Source organism: Meriones unguiculatus, chromosome 2, assembly GCF_030254825.1.
Source record: "Meriones unguiculatus strain TT.TT164.6M chromosome 2, Bangor_MerUng_6.1, whole genome shotgun sequence".
NCBI lineage: Eukaryota > Metazoa > Chordata > Mammalia > Rodentia > Muridae > Meriones > Meriones unguiculatus.
In genome coordinates, this window is record NC_083350.1 from 13,930,186 (window position 1) to 13,938,268 (window position 8,083).

The 8,083-nt window shown below is 46.1% G+C and overlaps 1 long non-coding RNA gene across 1 annotated transcript; it reads right to left on the reverse strand.

The window, feature by feature from the left end:
* Window positions 1-1,518: 1,518 nt before the first annotated feature.
* Window positions 1,519-6,193, reverse strand: LOC132652275 (uncharacterized). The gene is made up of 3 exons (XR_009589748.1): window positions 4,616-6,193; window positions 4,292-4,380; window positions 1,519-3,667 (listed from the first exon to the last, which is right to left on the reverse strand). It is a non-coding gene; the product is annotated as an uncharacterized LOC132652275 (long non-coding RNA).
* Between the last annotated feature and the right edge of the window lie 1,890 nt (window positions 6,194-8,083).

Here is an 8,083-nt window from a genome sequence, read left to right on the forward strand (position 1 = left end):
CTCTTCCAGTTCTCCCCATAGATGACCACACTTGGGACAGAAAAGAGATCTAACAGATGCTACTGAGAGCAACAGGAAAAGCTGGATCCAAAAATACCCACAAGGGCCAACGCATTCTCAATCAAAAGAGTCACAGTAGCATCTGTATGCTCCTGTTAGAAGTCCTCAGGCAGGCTGGGAGATGATTTAGTTGACCAAGCATTTGCCTTGAGGACTGAGTTGAACTCCAGAACCAATTAGCACAAAAGCCTGGGCATAATGGCACTCCTTTATAATCCCAGCACCAGAGACGTGGTAGGAGGGGCAGGCTGGCTAACTAACATGGCATACCTGGTAAATTCCAGGTCAGTAAAAGACTCTGTCTTCAAAAAAAAAGGTGGGTGGAACCTGAGGGATGATGGCCAAGGTTGATTTCTGGCACACACACATACAGACCCCCATAAACATGTGTACCTGAACACACATGAATACACACGAAAAGGAAAAGAAAGGAAGGAAGAAAACAAAGAGAGAAACAAACAAAACAAAACCAACAAACAAAAAGAAAAAGAAAGTTCTCAGGCTTGTAACTAGCTTTGCAGAGGCCCAAGGCAGCGGGATCTTCTGGTTCCCCTCATTTTCATTTTCAGATCACACACCACTTCCTGATGAAGTTCCCAGAAGCTATTAGGCTTTGAAAAGCAATACTTTCCAAAGAAGGTGAAAGAAGGAGGAAAGCCAGGCTTGAGGACAGAGACGGTAAAAGAAAGAAGCATGTGCTTCTTAATGTTTCCAAGAGCAGCTCGCTTGAGATAGCTCTCTCACAGCTGTGAATGCACAGCTGCATTAGAAGCTGATGGGCCTTCATTCCCAGAATTCCTAGAGCTTTCCAGCAGATGGACTGAGTCACCTTGGTTTGCAGAATAGTGAGGGCAGCGGGTGACTCTCTTCTAAGTCCTTGGCAGAAAAGGCTTTGCAGGGTGGCAGGCTTGTTTGGGCATGGGGCAACTTAGAGTGGGCATCAGCGCTTGCCTGTAAGTGGGGAGGAAAATAAGCCACAGAATCAAAATGGGGGCACTGCCTGCTGGTCGCTCGTTTTGCCACCTGTGAACTCTGCTTTGACATCTCCACTTCCAGAGGATATAGGAACTGGCATCTGCTTTCCACTGATGAGTTCTTAGACATCCAACACCTGTTGGGGGCTCTGTGCCTTTATCTGCCAAACAGAAATGGCATCTTAGGCCCATGCACTGTGAGCATCTCTTGACAATATGACTGATAGTGTAGCCTGATATTTTTAAGTACATCTAGAACACATAATTTCTCATGTTCAAATCATCATCTCTTCCTCACACAATCTGTGTGTGAATCCATTGACCGCTTCCTCCCTCACACAGACACAAATGATTCATCGTTGATTTGCTCATTCAGCAAATATTTTAGAGCCATGTGTGCACAGCACTGTTTTAAGCATTAGGGCTATATCATAAATAAAATGACCCTTGGGAGCTTAATATTTCAGGGGAGGAAGGAAAACAGATAAGACATATATTAGATAGTTGGTAATATGTAGAAAATGTTCACTGAAAACCTTGAGTCTAAATGTTACACTAATAAAAGATTGACGGTTTGTGTGCATATGTGAGTGTGTGTACCTGCATTCACGCATACAGATAAAGTGTAAAGGAGAAAAGGGTGTGGCGAGTAGGGGGGAGCTGGGGAGGAAGATGAAGTCCTACATAACATGTGTGCGTGTGTATAATATGGGAGGTAAGAATTAGGATGGACTTGTGACTTCCCGAAGAACATAGAGTCCAAGTGCTATTTATTCTTGATTCGTTGTTCTGGCTTGGTCTGGACTGGGTCAGACAGAATGTCTAAACACCGTGTCCTTCGGGGCTCACTGCTGATGACCAGTTGTGGAGGCCAAACAGGACTGAGCCTGGGGACCACACCTGTTGCCCCTCCTCCCCGCCACCCTCCCAGCCCTCCCAGTGTCGGATAGAAGACTGGATAAGGGTTAAGAGGCACCTTAACCCTCTCTGTTCCTTGTTCACCTGTTCTCAGGCTCAGTTCCTGAGAGGCCACTGGCTCCTTTTATCACTGTTGTCCCCGGGGAGGGGGGGAGATAGGCTTTCCTCCCTCATCCTAGCTAGACCTCAGCATGCCTGGGCTCACTGGAGTCATGCTACATCCACAGATCCCAAGACTCTCCCCGAAGATGCAGCTTCTGAAGGCCTTTGGATAGTATCAAAAACTGTCTGAGTCTCAGTCTCCATGCCTGCAAAATGGGTATATGGTGACAACCTTGACAATCATGAGTATTGTTTATGATGACAGTAACACACTCCACATACAGAAAGTTACTGTGTGCCAGGCACAGTATTAATTACTTCACGTTCAGGATTTCATTTATCTCAACAAAAATCCATGAACACAATTGTCGTGCTTATTTGTCAGAGTCCTTTTTATGTTGTTATAATAGATACCAGAGGTTGGATGATTTATCAAGAAATGAAGTTATTTACTTCACAGGCTCCAGCAGCAGGAAGTCCAAAATTAGGTGGCTGCATCTGGCGAAAGACTCACTCGAGCACGGTAGAAAAGTAGACAGGGAACCAGGCACTACAGAAAGTGGAAAACACAAGGGCAGCCTTGCTTAAAACAGCCCTTCTCACGGGAAATAGTCCAGCTCGGGGAGAAAGGCATTGTGCTCTCTAGACTCCCTAGCCTAGTGACCGCCTCCAGAAGCAATCAACTTTCAACAGGAGTTTCAGAGGATCACACCGTATCCAAACCGCAGCAGCAGTCCACAGGAGGAACCTTGAGTAATAGCTCAAAAACACTGCCAAGGGACTGGAGAGGCGGCTCGGTGGCTAAGAGCACTGACTGCCCTTCCCGAGGGCCTGGATTTGATTCCCAGCCCCCACATGGAGGCTCACTTCTGTAACTCCAGTTTCAGGAAGTCCAGAGGCCTTTTGGGCATTGCATGCACATGGTGCATAGACATACATGCAGGCAAAAACACACACACATGAAGTAAGGGCTGGGGAGATGGCTGAGCAGCTAAGAGCGCTCGTTGCTCTTGCAGAGGACTGGGGTTCAGTACCCGGCACCCACAAAGTGGGGTACAGTTGTCCTAACCCCAGTCTTGAGGAACATAGCACCCTCTTCTGACCCCTGCAGGCACCAGGCATATGCATGATGCACTTAGAATTTCGAGTTGATCAAACACATTGTCCAAAGTCACGGGACCTAAAGTCGGTTCTGTCTTCCAAACCAGAGTGCTTAGCTTATAAAGTCCTTCGGCTGTGAAAGGCAGACTAGTTACTGGTTAGTAACTGATAGAAAACAGATGATCCTAAAGCCTTCAGACCATCACTAGTTTTGATCCCAGAATTCCATAGGCCAACGGCAAAGGCTGGGCTCAGCCTTGCTGGATCCTCTTGAGCTTCTGTAGTCAGTGAAAGGAGGCTGCCAGGCTCTGATCAGCTGTGGTCTAGTCTTTCAGCTGTCTGCCAGAGTGTCTTCTCCCAGAGGCCAGCCGAGGCTTTCTCTCACGGTGGTGACTTTGGTTTAAGACATATGCACTGTCACTTCAGCTGTATCCTCCTATGTCCACAGTAAGTAATGAGCCATGCCAGATTCCAGTGGGAAGTGGACCCCATTTCCTGTTGGGATATGTGGCCTGAGACACAGAGACAAAGAGAGGGACAATGCTAATGGAACCTGCACTGTGATGAGCCCACAGCAGCGGCCATTCAGTGGGCAGCAGGAAGTGTTGCCACGAGTGATTGGGTACATTAGCCATCAGACAGTGTCAGGGAAATCAAGAGTCTTGGCAAACAGCTAGTAGAACTATGGTCATCAGGAATCTGTCTACCTTTGGGATAGCATCCTTCTCCCTCATCGCCAAGAGATGACCAAAGTGACCATCTGCAGCCCCAGGCTTCTGCTCTCATTTCTCTTTCTGTTGAAGGAAGTTTTCTTGACCCAACACCTCAAGGAAAGTCCTAGAATTCCCACATGACATTCAGGAAGATTCGAGTGTCCCAAAAGTGCCATGGTCTTCCATTTACAGGCTGGCTACATGCTGTCTAATCCCTATCCCACTGGTGCCTTCAGTCACCAACTGGCTAGGTCTGACAAAGAAGATTTGTGACCCTATGAACAGGTACTAAGAGGAGGAGAGGGTACTAGCAAGCCACTCAGAGAATGTCAACTGCTAGCCCCTTCCACCCAGAGAGGACCCCTCCCCACCTCCCTGGAGCCCTTGCATTGATCTGAAGTTTCTGGGCCCAAATGCACTTACCGGATCTGAAATATTTTTTGCATGATTAAGGGGCCAAGAATACTTTTTTAATCCTCAGCAACATTGCCTTTAGATGCTAACTGTGAAATCTGAAATGAGAATGTTGTGTGAGGCTCAGAATGAGAACTAGTCAGATTAAAAGGCACAAGGAATAAAAAACAAAACACTCAAAGCAGAACAGACAGGAAGTCAATTGGAAAAGCCTTATGTACACGGGATATACTGGATGCTTTCTTCCAGATCTGGGGAATGTCTGGGAGGGAACTCTGTGCAGAGGCTAATAGAGAGAGAATTCCTGGCTCCTTCCTCAGAGGATCTTCTTACCTTTGACCTTATGATTCCTGCAGTTCTGAGTGTCCTGCTTCGAATACTGTTCTCATACTGACCAGCTATGTCGTCTGGGCAGGGTGGCAAATATGGTAACAGACCAGGACCCCCGAGGAAGCAAAAGGAGATGTTAAGGACTGTCTCACCTGGGGAACACAGTAGGATCCTTAGAATCTAATGTCCTGTGGTCATTCTTTTAATAACTAAAACAGCTCTAGCAGAAAACATGGGAAAACTTGTCACAGCTGAAGATTTCTTAAACATGACATCTAAAAATGATTCATAACGGGAAAGTGTGATAAATTAGGCTTTAGCCTGCTGGGAGCTTTTCTTGAAAAGACAGTAGCAAACAAAGGGAAACAAAGGGAAAGACAGATAAGCAGTCGCTGGGGGAATGTACAAATCACGTAACACCATTCCAGTCTGGATTGCTTGAAAAACTGGTGAGCAGTTGGTTGGAGCTATCGGTATGATAGATGCCTTCACTTCTTTGGGGTGCTGGTGACATTGCTGGGTCACAGAGTAGCAAATAAGTCAGCATTTCCCACAGGACCAGACAGGAGAAGACAGCAGGTGCCGAGGCAGCTGGGTAAGTGGATGGATGGATGGAAAGTTAGTTAGCAAAAGCCAGAGATAGGCACAGGCATAAGACCCTGGCCCATACCCTGTAGTCTAGAAGTCCTCTGATCAGCCATCCCCAAGCTGGAGAGCCAGGACGTGGTGATGTAATTCAGTTCACAACTGGGAGCCCAAGAACCAGAAACTCCGCTGTCCAGGACAGGAAAAGGTGGCTATCTCAACTCAGACTGGAGACAAGGTTCCTCTTCCCTCGTGTTCTATTCAGACCATCAGCCTGTTGGTCGAGTCTCTTAGTTACTTTTCTATCACTGTGATAAGGCACCATAAGCAAGGTGACTTATAAAAGGAAATGCCTAATTGGCTTACAGTTCTAGAGGTTAGAGCCCATGATGGTGGGGGGAAGGGAGGGAAAGGCGTGGCAGCAGGAGCAGCTGAGAACTCTCATCTTGATCACGATCACCGTAGGAGGTGGAAGCCTGACCCCCAGTGACACCCCTCCTCCCACAAAGTCACACCTCCCAATCCTTCCCAAATAGTCCTACCCAGCGGGGTCCATTCTCACCACACTGAGGCCCGCCGGCAGTGCCAAGGCAACCTTACTTGTTGCTCTCTCCTAGAAACACTCATTCAAGACACTCCTCAAACTTACTCCTTCTAGCTCTCTGTGAGATTCTTGTAGCCCAGTCAGCCTGACACCTAAAATTCACCGTAACAGGTAGGTGTGTGTGTGTGTAACTCTAGAAGCTGTCAGGCTTTTGAAAATACCTAAACCATGTTAACGTTTACAGCAATGTGTGGGAGTTTCAGTTACTCCACATCTCAGAACTCGGGGCTGATCATCATCATCTCAGCCATTCTGGCGGATGAGTACATCACGGTTTTCGTTTTCATTTTCTTTGGCATTTTTTTTTAATAATAAATTTTTCTTTCAGTACTTCAGTACCAGGGCTTGACCCCAGGGCCATACACACATTAGGCAAGCACCCCATCCCTCAGCTTAACCTCAAGCTTGCTTTCTACATCTTCTTTTGTTTATTGGTGTGGGTGTGTGGGTGAATGGGGTGTGTGCCAGTGCGTATGTGGGGGCCAGAGGACATACTGTTCTGTTCCTTAGACACAGTCCACCTTGGTTTTCGAGACAGGGTCTCTCACTGGCCTGGAGCTCACCAAGCTACACCAGCTGACCAGTAAGCCCAGGAATCCTCTTGCCTCTGGCTTCCCAGAGCTGCCATTGCAAGGCTGACCACCATGCCCAGCCATTGATTCTGGGGTCCTTGTACTTACAAGGCGAATATTTTACTATAGAGCTCTCTCCCCACCCCCTTTTTGGTTCTGATTTTGTTTTTCTGGGACAGGATCTCATGTAGGCCAGGCTGGTCTCAAACTTACTATATAGTAGAGGCTGGCCGTGAACTCCCGAACCTCCTGCCTCTATTTCCTGAGTGCTGGGATAACCATTTTCAGCACTGAACCTGTTCTCATGTGCTTCTTTGCCATGCACGCGTATATTTGAATATAATGCCATTCATATATTGTATTTTCTTGAAGCCTTTTCATCTCTTGTCATTGAATTGCCTCTTTCACTCATTCTTTTTTATTTTATTTGTTTTTATTTCATATGCATTGGTGTTTTGCCTACAGCTATGTCTGGGTGAGGGTGTGGGATCCTCTGGAACTAGAATTACAGACAGTTGTGAGCTGCCATATGAGCACTTTGAGTGCAAACATTGAACCCGGGTCCTCTGGAAGAGCGGCCAGTGCTCCTAACTGAGCCATCTCTCCAGCCCGTCCTAATTCTCTCTACATATTGTGAACACAAATTCTTTGTTCTTTGTTTTAGAAAAAAATTTCCTGGGTTTTGCATAGCTCTTAATTTTCTTAATGATGTCCTTTTCTTTCAATGAATACAGATACTTAATTCTGACAAAGTTCAATTTATTTATTTTTTTCCTTTTGTTATTATTTTCTATGTCCTAACTTAAAAAAAATCTCTGTTTATCCAAAAATAGTACAAATATTCTTTTTTAGGCAAAGAGGATGGACATCAGAAGAGGGAGAAAACAGGGATCAGGATAGGAGCCTACCACAGAGGACCTCTGAAAGACTCTACCCTGCAGGGTATCAAAGCAGATGCTGAGACTTATAGCCAACCTTTGGGCAGAGTGCAGGGAATTTCATGAAAGAAGTAGGAAATAATAAGACCTGGAGAGGACAGGAGCTCCAAAAGGAGAGCAACAGAACCAAAAAATCTGGGCACAGGGGTCTTTTCTGAGACTGATACTCTAAACAAGGTCCATGCATGGATATAACCTAGAACCCCTGCACAGATGTAGCCCATGGCAGTTCAGTGTCCAAGTGGGTTCCATAGTAATGGGAACTGGGACTGTCTCTTGACATGAGCTAACTGGCCTGCTTTTTGATCACCTCCCCCTGAGGGTGTGTGTGTGTGTGCAGCCTTACCAGGCCACAGAGGAAGACAATGCAGACACTCCTGATGAGACCTGATAGACTAGAATCAGAAGGAAGGGGAGGAGGACCTCCCTTATCAGTGAACTGGGGGTGGGGCATGGGTGGAGAGCAGGGAGGGAGGGTGGTTTTGGGAGGGGAGGAGGGAGAGAGCTACAGGGGGGATACAAAGTGAATAAACTGTAATTAATAAAAATAATTTAAGAAAGAAAAAAGATATACTTGCATATCAGAGTCTAGTTGTAGCTACCACAATGCCCTAAATTTGAAAGATGTATACAATATACCTTTTGTCGAATTTTTAAATTTTGTTTCAGAAGTAAAAGCTAAATTAATTTTAAAAAATATTCTTTTGTGTTTTCCAGTAGATTTATGGTTTCCCGTTAGGTCTGGAATCCAACTTCAGTTACTTCTTTGCAG